Here is a 17831-nt window from a genome sequence, read left to right as displayed (position 1 = left end):
AGAGAAGCGAAGTCCCGCCCATTTACTTCCGACCCATGGGACCCCGGAAGCGGAAAATTATACATTGAAGTCAATGGAGAGAGAAAAGTAATCTTTCAATCCCGTTTGAATTGTGCCATGAATGACACATATGATGTTTGTCAAATTAAAAGAACATTTTGTCAAAAAAAAAAAAATGGGTCGTAAAACTGTGAAGTTACACATTTTTTTGTGTGAAACCGCTCAGTGAACTACAGGTCTCTGGTCTCGCACAATACGCGTCACCATCACAAAGATGGCCGTCACGTTAGCAAATTTCACCTGTTTCTTTCAGAATGAGGCGAAAAAGTATAAAACGAGGTGAAAATCACTACAAGTCTGGGCATGTTGAGAGCTGTACATACACGAAAGGGGAGTTAGTCGGTTCTGTAAGAGCCAGCATGCGGGACCGGCTTTACAAGGTTTCAGTGAGTAATATGAGTGCAATGTTTAACGTTAATGTCAGCTAGCTAACATTAGCTAACAAGGTACACTAACGTGTTTTGTTTTAGCAACTAGTTTTCTCCTTAAGAACTTCGTGGTCTCTGTGTATGCTGTGGATAACATTAGTGTTCACAAGAACAAGATACACTCCCGTGTTTTGTTTTAGTTGCTCTTCAGATTGAAGCGGCCAGTTTTATATCGACTATATGTGTGATCTCCTTTTTACATCTCGTTGTGTCATTTGAGTTTATTTGCTGTGTGTAGATTCAAGGATTTTGGTTATCTTGTCAATTTGTTTGGTTATCTAGGCACAGCTGTGTGTGACTCCCTCTGGTACACTGGTATGTGTTTTCCTAATATAGAGAGCATTGATTAATAAACTACACACTAACTCTAGATCAGTGGTACTCCACCTTGTCCTAATCAGGAGCCACATTGACGAAAAAATATTTTTGCAAGAGCCACAATCCAAAAACGCTCCTTTCCTCCCTGAAACCTTTATGCATTTGAGAATATGGATAATAGTAATATGTTACTTAAGAATGAAAAGCATAATGTACAGTGCAATAACTGTGATTTCTTATTTTCACTGCAACCACAAAACAACAGATAACAGACAGCATGTTTACTGATAATCACAGTCCATATAACAGCAGATTATACACAGCAGGGGTTGTCAGAAGAGTAATGTTGACCTTACTTCACACTCAATGTGATTTCTGACACTCCTTCTGCCGCACAAGTGATTTGAAGTCGGGCTCTGCGCTGGAAACGGCGATCCGGAGGGCCTCTGTTGTGTGCTGCAGACTCAATCTGTTTCGGTTGCGACATTTTATTTTTGTGAGCGCAGAGAATGCTGCTTCACACCGGTATGTGGACGGAAACATTGAGATGATGCGTCTTGCCAGTCTGGAGATATTTGGTAGATGCCCCACCAGTTTCCAAAAGTCCACGACATCTGTAATCCGAAATTGACGCTGAAGTTCATCTGAGCTCTTTAACTCCACGAACTCCATTTGAAGCTGCACAAGTCCGAGCTGGTCGCTTATTTGCTTCATTTCATTGACTTCAATCAGGAATGGGTTTTTCACAAGTAGAAAAATATTGCTATGGTCCTTGAAGTCGTGGAATCTGGATGTGTAGTTTTGCTTGAGCTCAGTTAGCACCTCACAGAATTGAGATTGACAGGTCAGGAGAGCGTCTGCATGCCTCGCCATCACTTTCTGCACGGTGGGGAAGAAACGGTAATCAGAACCACGGACACTTTGGTCGAGTACATCCAGTTTGTCAGAAAATACTTTGACAGCCGTGTAGAGCTCATACACGGTCTTGTTTCTTCCCTGCATCTTGAGATTAAGTTAGTTCAAGTGCTGCGTAATGTCACACAGGAACGCAACAGACAGCACCCACTCTTTATCATCCAAAAAGGAAAATCGGGAAGTCTCCCCTTGGCCGACAATGAAGGCTTTCAGGGGTTCAATCAAGTCCATTAAATGTGCAAGCATACGTCCTTTAGACAACCATCTGATCTCGGTGTGTAACACCAAATCTCCATAGTGAGTGTCAAACTCCTCACACAGCAGTTTAAAATGTAAGTGGTTTCTTGCACGGGCCCTGATATAATTAACCACTTCGATTACATTTGCCATCACTTCATTCAGACATTTGAACTTAGCAAACAAGGCTTGTTGATGCACAATACAATGGTATGAGAAAATACCCTCAGCAGCAACCCCGCCGTTTTTAAGCGTCTCTTTCAGCAAGGCCACGGCTCCGTTCCTCTTACCAAGCATCGCCGGTGCGCCATCTGTCGTGAATGCTGTGATTTTTTCTGGGCCAATGTTAAACTTCTGTAATGTTTCCAGCACAACGTTTTTTATTTCAATGCCCGTTGTTCCATTTTTCAGTGAAACCATGTCAAGCAGTTCCTCTGTAATGTCAAGCTTACTGTTGACCGCCCGGATAAAGATTAGTAATTGTGGCCTGTCATTGACATCCAAGCTTTCGTCCATTGCAAGGCTGACAAACTCAGCGGATGACAGTTTGTCCTTAAGAGTATGTGCAATGTTCTCTGAAATGTCTGATGCCCTCCTAGCTACAGTAGAATCCGACAGTTGCATTTTTTTGGCCTCTCGTTCCAGGTCTTCTTTCTCAGGAAACAACGTTGAACAAGCCAGCAGTATGCAGTCCTTCACCATTTCTCCATCAGTATATGGCTTCATCTTTTTCATCAGTTCATGTGTGATTTTGTAGGATGCCTCTGTCGCTCTTTCACTCGTATTAGTGTGGAAAAAGTTTTTTTGAGCAGTTCGGTTCTGTTTGAATCTAGCCAGCTTTTCCGCCCTCAGCTCTCCACCTTTCGGAAAGTCGGTACTAAACTTCGGGTGTTTTGTGTCGTGATGGCGCTGCAAATTGGACCTTTTAAATTGTGAAATGATGTTGTCACAAAGCAGGCAGGTGCATTTTCCCGAACCGGTGGAGACGAAGAAAAACTCCAGTTCCCAGTCCTCTTTAAATGTTCGATATTCCTCTTCATATTTCCGTTTAGTCGTAGCCATTTTTGCATAGTGCTGTATAGTTTTCCCAGTGTGACGTAGCAATTATCTCGCGCGAAACAATCAGAGCGCGAAACCTGACATAATATTTGATTGGCTATTCAGAGGGGGAGGGGCGACGACTGATGTGTGACTTGTGAGTGATAATGAAATGTTGATGAATTCTTCTGACTTTGTTTTTCGTTTTTCAAAGATTTATTTTTTATTTTTTATTTTTTAAGTGGGACTTAAAAGAGCCGCAGTTAGTCTTAAAAGAGCCGCATGCGGCTCGCGAGCTGCGGGTTGAGTATCGCTGCTCTAGATCCTAACCAAATCCTTTTTTGTTGATCAAATGTTTTCCAAAAATGTATTGTATATTATATAACAGCTGCACATCACAGACCGGAGTCTCTGCTACTGTGGACCACGAAGGAGGCGATCATCATCCCCATCCCCAAAGACCCTGCATGGCATGGAAATATCCTCCTCCTGGAACAATTCTACACCAAGCACCTCTCTACTGGCCCTGTGTTGGCCAGTAGAGAGGAGGACATTTAAATAAACATACTCTTAACACCCTCGGAGTCTGCGTTGTGTTTCGTATGTGTGATGGGGTGTTATGCAGAGGGGAGGAAAACAGGACACAGCAGATGCTGAGCAGTTATTTCATTGTTGCATGTAATTATTATTATACTGCGTGCTTCTTAGTTATTCCATCTTTTGCTGTAACATGGATCTGTATGTAACTCTATATTTACTTGTTATCTACCACACTTCCTTCTACATCATACACCATCATTATACATGGTGTATATAGGATATATATATATTTGTATACATATCTGTAAATTGTATAATTTTATTTTTCGTATTTGGGATTTCTCTTTTGTCCACTCAAATACACTTGGCCCTTTCTCTTTTCCATGTGGAAAATGGCAGCTGCATATTCTGCTTTTCTCATCTGGCTCCCTGTCTGCTCGTCTACAATGAGACAATTATATAATTAATTATTAATAATAATTTAAACCTGTTATTACCAATATTTCACAAATTCTTCATGTAAACTTAAGAGCACAGCTGTATGTTGAGTGACAACTTTGCTTGGTTTATCTTACTGGGGGGCAGCTACATGGATGTCGGTGCAGTCCACAATAATTTTGAAGTTGAAGGCAGAATGAATTTATGATTGACTCAGAATGAAGCACAACTTCATGTCATACAATACATTGACTTTATTTGTAATTGTGTAAAAAAATATGAGCATTGATTAGCAAGCAGGACCTGCAGGAACAGAGAATGGTGATGGATGGAGCTGGGAAGAGAGAAGAATAAAGAAAACAGATCAACTTTATTATCGGATATTACAATTTCAATTTCAAAACAAGTTGCCGCTCCTACAGTTTTCTAGTATGTAAAGATAATTTCACATGACCAATGCAAAATATCACACTCAATACATTTGTTTCTCTGGGGGGTGCATTGTGGCTTTGATGTATATAAATAATATACCATAACCAAATACTATTACGTACAGTGGAAATCAGGTTGCCAGAGCAGGTCAGTCCAGTGTGCATGTTCCTCAGGGTCTCAGCAGTTACAGGTGAGGTAAAGAAAATAAAAGAGAAAAAGGTCAGTAACAACACTTTAAAGTAACAACACTGAATAATTATCTCTTTTAATAATTTTCTCTCAGTAATCACTCAACTACTGTCTTTCCAACAAACATATTGACTTACTCTCACTATCATCCCAATGAAACACGTCCAGAAGAATGTCATGTAAAGCTGCCTGCCTTCCTTCCTTCGACTCTCCCTGAACTGCCTGATCTTTTAATGTTCAATGTTAACCATTTGTGCAGATAGCATTAAGTAGAAAAGATCGCTGATGCTAATGTGGCGTTAGCCTACCTCCCGCCCCCTTAGCACCTGGTGGAGGGGGCGATAGGCTACTCTTCAAATGTTTCACAAAATACTTACCATCATGACTACTCTTACTGTTTAACATTTTGGTTTACTTCATGTTAAGGCTAATACAAATGACAAGGCTAAGTAATGTAATGTAATGCTAACTAACATGCTCGTTACTAGCTAGGTAGCTAACTTGACTATGTTCCATGCAAAACATGTATATTACCTGATATGTTTGGTCCAACGAGTCCTGGTCCTTTCATCAGACGTGAAGCGATAGAACGAGCAAGTGTTATGATCACTTTTGTGATTACAACCTGGTACAACACACACAGGCATCTTGTAAAAGTGAATTTATTGGAGCAATCTCTTATATTTATTGGAGGGAGTAAATCAGTCTTCTTCTTCTTCTTTGCTTTAATTGCGAGATCTTCTTCTTTGCTTTGCGAGTCGCGACCAGTCTTGGAGCATTATCGCCTATGACATCACTTACGCGACCCAGAATGCATTAGGGATTTGTAGTCTTTCAAGTTGCGTATTTTTCATAGTCTTATATTTCAACAGTTTTACGACAAAACTGTGACTTTTTTTACATGGAAATGATTGTTTAAGATTGACAAACATCATATGTGTCATTCGTGGCACAATTCAAATGGGATCAAAAGATAACTTTCAATGTATAATGTTCCGCTTCCGGGGTCCCATGGAGGCTCCCGGAAGGGGAGGGACTTCGCCTCTCTATCGCAGAGATCTTGTTTTCTAACCAACAGAATACAACTTTTCAGAATACGCACTTTGCAGCCTTTTCAGCAGTGCATAGAACAGATCAACTTCACAACTGCCTTAAAGAAAGTGTTTCTGTGCATTAACATCGCAAAATGTGGTCCTGGATAAACTACCAGCGAAGCTATATCGAGAACTTTGCCATGTGTTTCTAAGATGGAGTCACACACTTTACAGATGATTGAGATCAATGAAGGTTGAATTCTAAAACAGGCCAGGCTGCAGGAGGTGAGGTGGGGGGTGGGGGTTGGAACTGGTAAAGGGCCATTCAATGCTACTTGTGAAGTGTTCCAATATTTATTGAAGAGCTGCAGGATAGCTAGAAGTTTTAAACAGACTTAATAGAACATATTTGTCTGTGACAGATCCTCTTTAATATCAACTATAATCATTTCAATCTATACTCAAATGAGAATAATGATGCAAAGTGATCAGTCACTGCCCTTTTGTGAATCACATTGCAACAGAAATACTATTCATACCCTATGCATGCACAGACTTAAATAGTGACCCCACTAGTGATCACAGTGTTTTGCCATGAGAAAAAAACACTACCACAGAAACAGACACACACATTATTTTAAACACACACATATGTGATCGACTGTTAACACTGTCGATATGTCTTTTAGAATAATAGTTTCATTTGAGACATAAACAGAACAAACACACACACACACACACACACACAAACACACACACACACACACACACACACACACACACACACACACACACACACACACACACACTAAAATGAATTATAATGTTTCACTTTGGGGTAACAGTTTCATTTTACACTCCTTCAGCTGGTACTCAGTTACCTCCAAAGCACAGTCCAACATCAGCTGCAGGTATCTCACATGGACCTCTGTCTCATTAGCTCACAGAGACCTTCAGAACACACCTTCAGAAACGTTGGTAACACTTTATGGTAAGGGTACATGAATCATCATGAATTCATGCATGACTTAATGCATGAAAAAGCATGAATTCATTCATGTAGTACTCATGAACTATCAGTAATGTACAGGTATTAATGGTATCTCATGCATGACTTAATGCAGGAACAATACCTTAATTAATGCATCAACTAAGGTACCTCAATCATCATGACTTCTGAGTTATTAATGATGTTCATGTCTTCTTCATATAGATCTGCAATTAAAGGGTCAGGCCAAAAAACTGACCAGTCACAGCAATCCAAAGTGTTGTATGATTAACTAAGCATTGTGCCCCTTCAAATAAAGTGGTGACCTGTTCCATCGTTTACACTGATAACTAAGATATGATTAATGGTGGTATGAAATAGAATGTATTAAGCATAAGCAATTCATGGGGTGGGTTGGAGAAGTTAATAGGTTTTTAAATGTTAAGAAGCCCTGAAACACAGTTTCGTTAAGAAAAAAAAAAGAATGAACAGTTTAACAGAGTCTAACAGAAGGTGTCTGTAAGAAACTGGTGCCCGTCCAACTGTTCTTCAACATCCCAGACAAACGAAGAAATTCCAGTTGAATATTATCAGTTTTAATGGAGCTTAAAAGCATGTTATCACCGACAAACAAGCAGCTGGTAATTAAAAAATATGAATATACTGTATGGTTAATTCAGTAAAAAATAGCAACCATGAATAATTAATAAAAATATCATTTGATATAAAATTATACACTTGTTGCTTCTCATCTCACACACACACACACACACACACACACACACACACACACACACACACACACACACACACACACACACACACACACACACACACACACACACACACACAAACACACACACACACACACACACACACACACACAAACACACACACACAGACTTTAGTGCATATTCACTTCCTGCACTTTTCAGTTAAAATAGAAGCAGAACCAAATCAAGGTCAATTTATAGAAAGAGAGCAATGACAAGTGTAAGATAAAAGACAGACACACACAGAGATGTGTGACAGTGTAGATTTAGGAGTGGCGTCTCTACAACCACTACATTGATTTTCATGTCAGCCGTTAAATATCCAGCAGCGTCTGCTCCTGTCCTCTCTGAGAAATGTGCCGCTCTGTCACAGCTGCTGGTGTTATGCCCAGTTTACCCATCTGACACCTTTCAAATGGAAAATGATACAGACTATTTTTGATTTGGAAATATTTGCTCATGATAGTTCAGACTGTAGGTGTTTCCACCCTCCACAGTCAGCCCACTCTGCTGCTCTGCCCTGGAGCAGTCATTAGCCTAAGCCAGACCCCCAAAGGAGTCATTGTAAATAAGTACTGCTGTTGTCTACCATCTGGTAGGGCAGGTGACCCACTCTGGCCCTTTGCTGCTTGTCATCCCTGCACTTTCCCACTAGAGGCAGTGGTCCCATGAGGCACTGGAGTTAAGTTTAGTCTAGTGTAGTTTTACATCACTGATTTGTTTTTTATGTTTTAAACATTGTAGAAAAGCCATCATGCCAAGGAAGTCCAAGAGAAAGACTGAGGAGACGGAGAGAGCCACTGATGGAGAGGCTAGAGAATCCATCAGAGCAGTGGCAAAAGACAAAAATATGGACAGGTCAACCCTGCGTAGAGACATAAAGAGGAAGGAGGAAGGGAAGTGAAAACAGGAGGTACAGAGGAACAGCAGAGGAAAGAGGGTCTTCACACAGGAGAGAGAAGGGGCTTCAGACCAGATCAGACAACTGCTGACCAGTTCCATGGCCTTACTCCAGAGAAATGCTGTGAACTGGCTTTGAATTACAGACAGAAACAACATTCCTGTACCACACAGCTGGAGAGAGAAGGGTTTACCAGGTAGGGTGAGTATGAAATAACATGATCCAGTAGGTCAGCTGAGGTTTGTTTTACAGGCATGAATTCTCTCCAAACATGATTTATAATGTTGAAGAAACAGGTGTCACAACAGTGCATACACCAAATCAGGGAGTGGCGGAGGAAAGGATGATATATATTTTTATACTTATGCTCAGGTTTAAACTTGAAAAAGTAAATTAGTCAATTTACGCCCAGATGGCTCCACAAAAGTAAAAATTGGCTCATCTTACCCCACTCTCCACTATAAGCAACAAATTATTGTTAGACCTGCATGGTATACGTTAGCTTGTTCTCTCTTTCAGTCAAGGGCATTATTTCACTGATGATGGTATAAGATTCTGCAGGTATTTGTGCAGGCCCTGAGTGGTTGAGAGCAGTGTCTGGAACATGACAAGCATGTAGATGGTACTGAATTTTCAAAGCTTGCTTTCCAGTCCCTTTGCTAGAGGGGCTGAAAGGCTCCCTAAAGTCTTGATCAAAGCAGGGAGGTTTTTGACATGCCCAGCGAACAAGTTGTTTATCTCCTACCTCTAGCTGTTTCTGAAATGTTTGCAATCCCTGATGTTGGACAAGAGATTTAGAGAAGAAAGAGTAGAGACACTCCAGTAGATCAACGCAGGTATGTGAGTTTTGTACACCAGTTTGTATTCGTTTAATGTTTCACATTGCTTGTGAAAAATATACTGCCACTAAACGATCACTGATGTTTTGTAGTTGACTGGACACTTATTTTGTAAAAGAGATAGCATTAAGCAATGCAGCTCACGTGTCCTTTTTATATGCTGTCCATTGAAATGCAGGAAAGTAATCACCAGCTCTGAGTGATCTGTTCCCGAGGGGACACTACACCGGAGTTACATAAGCAGAGATAAAGTGCTATTTTGGGGGGAACTCACCTCCTCTGGGGTCCCCCAGGAAGATTTCCCTCATCACCTGCTGCTTCCCTCATCCCTTGCTGCTTCCCTCATCTCTTGCAGCTTCACTCATCACTTGCTGTTTGCGGTCGGAATGATCTCTTTTGCTGGCCAAACATGCTGGATGGAAAGCAGTGAAGTCTCACTTGCCTTGGCCCTGTGTCTGCAGTCCCTAAATCGGTCATGTTACCCATTGACTCTTGTCTGTTCTGGTGTTCCTGTTCATTGTTGTCCCCATTGTCGTTCTTGTCTGTTGTATCTCCTTCTTGTGTGTCCCTTTCTCCTTTCCATTTTCTTCATCCTCTACTCTATTTGGCTCATCTGTGATGACTGTGCAGGTAAACACAAACACATATGTAAGTCAATCAGTTTCCAGCTCTGTCAAATAAATGAATTTCAAGATACACACATTTGTCTTCATTAAAATGAGTGTCACCACTAGGGATGGGTACCGAGCCCCGGTATTAAACGGGCCCCGGGGCTGAATTATTAAAGACCGCGGTACCGTTAAGCCCCAACGTTATCGGTCTTTTTATCGGTACTGGAGACATCTAAAAAATATATGTCATATGTAGGCCTACAGTATTATTGCTACACAAACATATTGCAGTTTTAGTGTCGCCAACTCTGTTTCTAATACGCAAAAAGACTGCAAAACGCGTCCATGCTTATTTTTTGTATTTTCGATCTCTCTCCCCCGCCTGTGTGCGAGGGGGCGAGGCAGCTTACACACACGCGGCTGCTACATGCAGCAACACACACACGGAGGAGATGGCGGAGAGAACGCACTCCGAGGTGTGGTTAAACTTTACCCGTCTCGATGTGGACAATGCTCGTTACCAAAAGTGCAATAAGAGTTTAGCATGTAAGGGCGGTAACACGAGCAATTTGTCTAAACATTTAGCAAAAGTGCACCAGATTCAGACGGAGGAATGCACCGGGTTCGACTGTCTTTCTAGTAGCTCTGTAGCCCCATCCACGAGTAACGTTTCCACGTCAGGTGTTATGTATGCTAGCAGCAACACACGGAGTTAACTCAATTATACAAACATGGGTTAATGATTAGAGGTACAGTAACTGAGTTATTTATTTAGTTACAGTTTCAGCTATTCTGTTTACAGTTCTGTCATCAGATTATATAATACGATTTGTTTAAACATTGTCGTTTTTTTTAATGTGAAATATTATTTATTTAATTTAAATAAAAAGCAATGTTAGTTTTGTTCACAATTTGTTTAGTTAATTTACCTTGTTTTTTTCTCCAAAAGAACCGATAAGAGTACCGTTAAAAGACCGGACCGATAAGCTGTATCGATAAAAGTAGTAGTACCGTTAAAACCTTAACGATACCCATCCCTATTATTTTGTAGCCAGATCCATATACTTTCTCAAGGGGTTTGACCTACAAGATTTGAGGCCTGGTAGTAATGTTATTAAAAATGTGTAACTGTCCGTGAAAAATAAATCTACGAGATGCCTGGCTCTCGCAGCAAAGAAAACCATTTCACTGACATAGGATGCTGGCTGTGCCAAGAAATTAATCTCTCAATTCAGAGTACTTGGAGCGCTTCTTCAGCTGCCTCTGGATATGAAGGTTTTGTCAATTCTGATGTATTGCTTCCAAAAATATGACATTTAAACATACGCCTTTCAGTTGTATGCTGTTGTTTGTCTGTATGTGGACTGTCCTTTTACTGCTCCTGATATGATGATGACAGGAAGCACTCTCCTTACACCTTAAAGTGGACCTATCATGCTATATGTGAATAATATAGTGTAGGACCATACCTATATAAGGCATATTTATACTTTTTATTTTTCAAAATACCAAACAGATCATGCATTTTAGCCATTCCTCATTTCGCTCAATTGAACACTGACTTTGCATGGGCTGATTCTGTGAGAACAGCACCATCTACAGGCCTGGCATATGTACTACAGCGTCTCCAGCGCTTTCGAACGGCAATGTCCGTGGCTGTCTCCTCCTGATTGGTGGAGTTGGCCCAATAGGCGTATAGCGCCACTTCTGTGACGTCATAGAAGTGTTCAAATCTGGATCCGTCTGTATCAGATCCGTTGCAGCCCCTTTTTAAGAAATTTGGGTATGGAGGAAAATAGAGAGGGTTGTGTTTTCTGAAAATTGGTGTCCCCTGGAACACAGGGGACACATATTCATGTATAAAAGATGTACAAAAGTGCATTTTGCATGATAGGTCACCTTTAAATATGATGAGAACAGCTGATTTCAGTAGATAGAAAGTCATTGAAAATGTAATGATAGTTAACCGTAATCACTGCTCGTGCTGGTGGATAGATGGCATTGCGACTAGTTTCCACACAGAACTAAGGGGCGGTAGCAAGCATACAGGAAGTTAGGCGGCCATTAATTCAAAAAGAATTTGTGGCTCATATGGTGGTACTACAACTTCTGTGTCAATCACGTGACTTCATTGGGCCTACAAATACTCTTCCCATTTACTTACATTGGCAAAGAGACGGATGTAAATTAGTGTATACATTTTTATTTTTTGCTTAATGAACTTCACAGGACAAACACTTGAATAGCCCTTGTGTAAATCATTATGTCCTGAAGTTGTAAAATGTGCTAAAAATTATTTTCCCTCTCCATTCATTGACTTGACGGAGCTGATTATACCGTAGGCAGGGTTTATAGAATACACAAGATCACATGTTCACTGGACCGCCGGATCATCTGAGTAATTTTGTGCTTCTGTTGTCTTTCTGGCTCTATGGATAATTTAAAGAGATGATTAAACCAGTGGTGAACCGTCAGTGCCTTCTAGGTATTCAGAGAATACCCTGGAACACTCAGATAAAACAAACAAAACATTGATTTAATTATATAAATAAAATGTAAATAAAATGAATACATGAGAATAGTATCTGTGTTGTTGATCTCTAATATTACAGTGTTAGGTTGATTTGTTTGTCTTTCTCGGTCCATGCACTACGCATTTGAATGGTTTTGTGTACAAAATGCAAACAATCAGATATTTTTCTGGGTCTCTGGGTAGAATATCCTTCAACCAAGGTATTCTATATCCTTGATAGAATGCCCATGACATTACACTGAATGAGAGCGTACATTTGATCAACCAATCATATATTGATTTGTAGCCAATGGGCGTAATCTTTCGGAGTTTCCCTCGGTTCCAGGGTACTCTAGAAGGCCCGTTAGTTCACTGGCTCGAGACAGAGGATCCAGATAAATGTGACGTACAGATGTAGCGCTCCAGATAGGACTCACATGGGTGTGTCCCAGTCAAAAGCCCAGCGGATCCCAGTGGCTGGGTGTGTTGCCAAATTGCTAGAGGGCGTTGCCAAATTTCCCATTTGTTCAATTACAGGATTTAACCATGAGATGGCCCTTCATTCACAAATACACAAAGACAGCTGGGTTTTGTAGAACTTAGTCTGTTTGCAATGTTTGCAGCTCTGCAGTTGTGTTTGCTAAATACTGTAGCATTTAATCACTTATTTGTTATGGTTTTCACAGGCTACTATAATGAAAAAACATCAATATTTTAGATCAAATAAAGTATATAGTTTGCTTTATGCAGTATATTTTTTGTAATATTGTTGGGGTGTTTTTACACAGTACATTAGATTGAAGTAAATCAATTTATACATTAAGATAAGATAAGATGGACCTTTATTAATCCCGTGGGGAAATTCAGAAGTTCAAACAGCAACAGGGTAAGAGTGAAAAACAGGATAGCACAGATTCACAGATTAATAAAATCAAAAATAAGATCTGATAAAAATAAAAATAATAATAATGAGAAACTATGAAATAAGAAATGAATAAAACTAAAATATAATTATCTTATCATATATTATAATGTATTGTATTGTTAAGTAATATCATACATTAACCCCATTATAGCAGATGCCACATTGAATGGATGAACACATTTATGCATCAATAATTACAACGGAGTATTTCTAAATACAAGTTGTAAAAATACAATATGTATTTAATATGAATAACATAATGATTAATTTCAGATGATAATACTTTTCAGGGTTAGGTCTGGTCTGACAGCGCTTAGCTCTCCGCTGCAGAGAAGATCACCGCTCTAAACAAAGTCAAAAATCCTACATCCAAACGGAATAAATATAATTAATTATTATTAATACGTTAAGTCTTGTTCATTGTTTTTCACTTTTATTAAATGTTTGATATTTCCGGCAAAGACCCTTTCATACCGGCAATGCGCGATAGAAACAACAGAAAGTGCGACAGTTTAAATATGCCAGTGTTAATTTCGTCAACGAAAACTATGATGAAAAATGTTCGTCAACAACCTTTTTTACATGACTAAGACGAGACGATGACGAGCTAAAAATAGATTCTTGATAACGAAAACTATGACGAAATGTATATTTAGTTTTCGTTGACGAGATGAGATGGGACTAAGGTGTTAATGGTGGACTATCGGACATTCAAAATGCAGCATATTTCGCCCCAAGTGTCCATGTTGTCTGTCAAAATGAATCTTATGTTTCTAACTTGCAATATCATTATTTCCGCTCTCTTCACTCCAGAAGAGCGATCTCCCTGTGTCTCTCTGTGTGCGGGGGGCGGGGCCTAACAGACATTCTGCAGCGGACACAGAGATCTGCCGGGGACGGAGCGCTCAGAGAGTATAGAGACACACTTAGACTAAAAGTTGACTAAAATGTAATTTTTCATCGACTAAAAGTTGACTTAAACGTTTTGAGTTTTCGTCGACTAAAACTAGACTAAAACTACGAAGGATAGGAATGACTAAAATGTGACTAAAACTAATAACCATTTTCATCTACAGACTAAGACTAAAGCAAAAACAGCTGCCAAAATTAACACTGAAATATGTGAACACAAACCTACAGACTGGGGGTTGGGAGATCACAGGAGGGGGGGGGGGGAGCTGTGGAATGTGACCATCCCCCTTGGGAGACTTACTCCACACATTCCGATGGCCAATTAGTTTTAAGCAAAGAGTTTGCAACATGGGGCGTGGGGGCTTCTCAAAAGAGAAAATGCAGATATAATTCACTCTCTCGACTCGCTGGTATCTCGAGCTGAGCGCTCATTGGTGGTTTGTACCCCGTGCTGCTGATGAAACATTTGTTTTACGTCGCCACTTCCATTCACATTTTTCATCATTGTTCCACAATGTTTATCATGAAATGAATATCCATATATGTTATACTATACTTGCACTGCTTACCGTTTTCATACTTTATATATCTTAGCATATTCATACACACTGTTAATACTGCTCACAGGCTGCCGTGTATATCTAGTGTATTCATACCCAGTCCCGGCGTCAAGAGGGGGCGTGAGGGGGCGTCGCCCCCTCACGCGGACTGTCCGCCCCCTCAATCAAAATAGTATTTTTTTTATTTATTTTTTATTGTTTTTAGTTTTATTACAACAGTTTATGATGTGTTAAAAACAACAGAAAACTCCACTGACAAACCAAAATGAACAGCATGGGTAAATAAAAAAACAGCTTTGCAATTTACGCAGTTTACGTCATGAGACGTAAATTGACGGTCACTGACGGTCAGTGCGTCATCCCGCCATAAAACAAAAACAAACGAAGCAACGTAGCAGCTATTTTAATTCAAGCGGACATTCAGAATATTTTATACAGTCTATGGACAGAATGGATATTCGCAAATGGCTGAAAAAGCCAGAAAGAACCACACCGTCGGCGGCATCCCCGCCGCCTGGCAGCAGCAGCAGCAGGAGCACCGGAGAGCACGAGGAACACCTGCCGAGGGAGGAGCCGCGGGTTCAGCCTCGCAGTGAGGAGAGTGAGCCGGGTTCACTGGGACCGGAGAGCCCGCCGTCGCACTCACAGCATGGTTTACCAGAGGACCTCGGAGTTGACAAGCCAGCTCAGGTTCATCTCAGGCAGTTTCCAAAGAAGCAACAACATAATAATGACTGTAAACGGTCATTTTCGGCTAATTGGTACAACGAGAGAGACTGGCTTGAATATTCGCAGCAAGAAGATGCAGCCTTTTGTTTTCCCTGCAGGAAATTTGGAGGGAGTGACTCCGTTTTCACAAGAACTGGGTATACTAATTGGAAGCATGCTAATGATAAGGCAAAGGGATTTAGCAGGCACAGTAACAGCAAAGAGCATCAAGCATGCAATGTTAGCTGGAAAGAGAAGGAAATGCGATGCAACACAGGCAGTGAAATTTCAACCATGGTTAACTCTCATCAGCTTGCGCGAAACCGCCTGTATGTGTCTGCAATTGTTGACATAATTGAATTTCTTGTCTCAAACGAACTGCCACTGAGGGGTGAAGTGGATTCAGTCAATAGCAGAGATGAACTGGGAAGCGGACTGTTTCTCTCACTGTTTGATTACACGCTGAGGCAAAACCAAGAGCTTGCAAAGGCTTTCAGTACAATTCCAAAAAACGCAACTTACACATCACATGATATTCAAAATCACATCATTGAACTGATGAGCACGATCGTAACAGAGCAAATTGTTAAAGATGTCGGGGAGTCATGGTTTACACTCAAGGTGGATGGAACTAAAGACCCGACAGGCAGTGAAAATGTATCTATAGTTGTGCGTTATATGGACAAGGACTACAAAATGCAAGAGAGGCTGTTATCAATGCAGACAACGGACAAATGTGATGCCCAGTCACTCACTAATGTTGTGCTTGATGAACTGTCAAATGCTGGCCTTGACGCAAACAAAATTCTTAGTCAGTGTTATGACGGAGCCAGCGTCATGTCGGGACGAGGGGGAGGCATGCAGAAGCTTATTCAAAATAAGTTAAACAGAGAAGTGCCTTACATCCATTGTTTCAACCACCCATTGCATTTGGTGATCGTGCATGCTATTTCCTCAGAGAGTGCAGTTGGGGATTTTTTTGAAGTGTGCAATTCCCTTTATAAATGTATGAAAAAGCCCACTGTAGCCGCACAGTACAAAGGAGAGAAGCTTAAAAGGCTGTTAGAGCAGAGATGGACCGGACACCTTGACACGGTGTCTGTGGTGCTGAAGTCACACACTGCACTGGTGGACTTCCTGAAAGAGATCGGAACCATGGGAGCAAGTGCTGATGTGAAAATTGAATCTGTTGGACTTCACAAGGCCATTACAGAACGGAGCTTCACATTTCTCACCGGTGTGATGCACAAAGTATTGGGGCTGATGGACCCAGCCAATCGGATGCTGCAAGCCGAAGAAACAGATCTAATCACTGCAGTCCGGCTCATTCAAAGTGCCTCTTCTTGCATAGAGGATCTACGATCAGATGCGGAATTTCAGAAACTGTGGGCTGACAGCGGGGATGCAGGTGAGGGCGCCGGCGCGCCTGCTCCTCCAAAACGGCAGCGGCAGGCCACCAGGACGCTACAAGACTACGTGGTGAGTGAAAGCCTTGGGCAGCGCGAAGTGGACATTCAACAAGAGTGCAAGCGGCTGTTTTTTGGCATCATCGACTCTATTCTGAGTGAAATGGCTGCACGTTTCAGCGAGCGTAACGGGAAATATATGTCAGCTTTGGACGCTTTGGACCCCGCCAGTGTGATTTTCCTGGAGGCTGAGAAAGTGAAACCACTACTGGATTTAACAAACACAGACATGGTTGAGGCACAGTTCACAGTTGCGCGAGAGTTTTTGAAAAGCCGGTGCACAGGCCAGGGAGTAGAGAGATTGACTTTGAGTCACCTTGTTGCAAAGGAGTCCAGGGTATTAAGTGCCATGCCAGCGGTAATGACAGCATTCAAACACGCACTAACATTCGGGGCATCAACTGCTACATGTGAAAACTCGTTCTCCACGTTGAAGAATGTATTTAGTGAGCACAGACGCAGCATGTTGCATCGACGCAAAGCCCATCTCATCCAGCTGGCCTTTGAGAATGACCTCAGTAGGAAATTCAAAGATGAGTGGAAGGAGATGCTGCTGAGGAGGTTCCACTCGTCAGGAAAGAGGAGACTGCAACTCTACTGAAGGTAAGAGCTGGTTATTTTATCATTTGTATTGTTGCTACTGTTTGTTAGCAATGTGGTTATTGATCATCCGTTGTTGGATATGTTAGATCAGCGCCTCTGATCTGTGGAGTCTGTTTTGATGTTGCTCCGTTATGTTTTCTCATTCTATGCAGCATCATGTGACATGTCACCGGCGGTGACATGTCACATGATGCTGTGACTCACCGCCCCCCCTCGGTTTTCAGCTGCCCCCCCCTCTGTACTGAGCTGGAGCCGGGACTGTTCATACCCCTCACTGTTTATTCATAATTCAATTAATTCTATATTTTATTCTGTAGATTGTGTACATTACTTTTCACTTTACTGCTTGTTGCACCGTTAGAAGCTACACTGCATTTCGTTGTCTCAGTACCTGTAATCTGTGC

At 41.2% G+C, this 17831-nt stretch overlaps 1 protein-coding gene and 1 long non-coding RNA gene across 4 annotated transcripts in view; one reads left to right on the top strand and one right to left on the bottom strand.

Moving 5' to 3' along the window:
- The window catches only part of LOC307017393, a 37495-nt gene extending 27565 nt beyond the window's left edge, over positions 1–9930 (top strand). The window contains exons 3-4 of one of the 2 annotated variants that reach the window (XR_013802167.1): positions 8135–8487; positions 9486–9930. This is a non-coding gene — a long non-coding RNA (uncharacterized lncRNA). The other variant, XR_013802168.1, reaches the window with a different exon arrangement.
- The window catches only part of LOC307017377 (junction plakoglobin-like), a 708820-nt gene that overhangs the window by 588612 nt on the left and 102377 nt on the right, over positions 1–17831 (bottom strand). The window lies entirely within an intron of this gene.

This window comes from Notothenia rossii, assembly GCF_949606895.1.
Source record: "Notothenia rossii genome assembly, chromosome: 8".
Classification (NCBI taxonomy): domain Eukaryota; kingdom Metazoa; phylum Chordata; class Actinopteri; order Perciformes; family Nototheniidae; genus Notothenia; species Notothenia rossii.
Note: the sequence above shows the minus strand (reverse complement) of the source record. Positions and strands in the feature narration are given on the sequence as shown.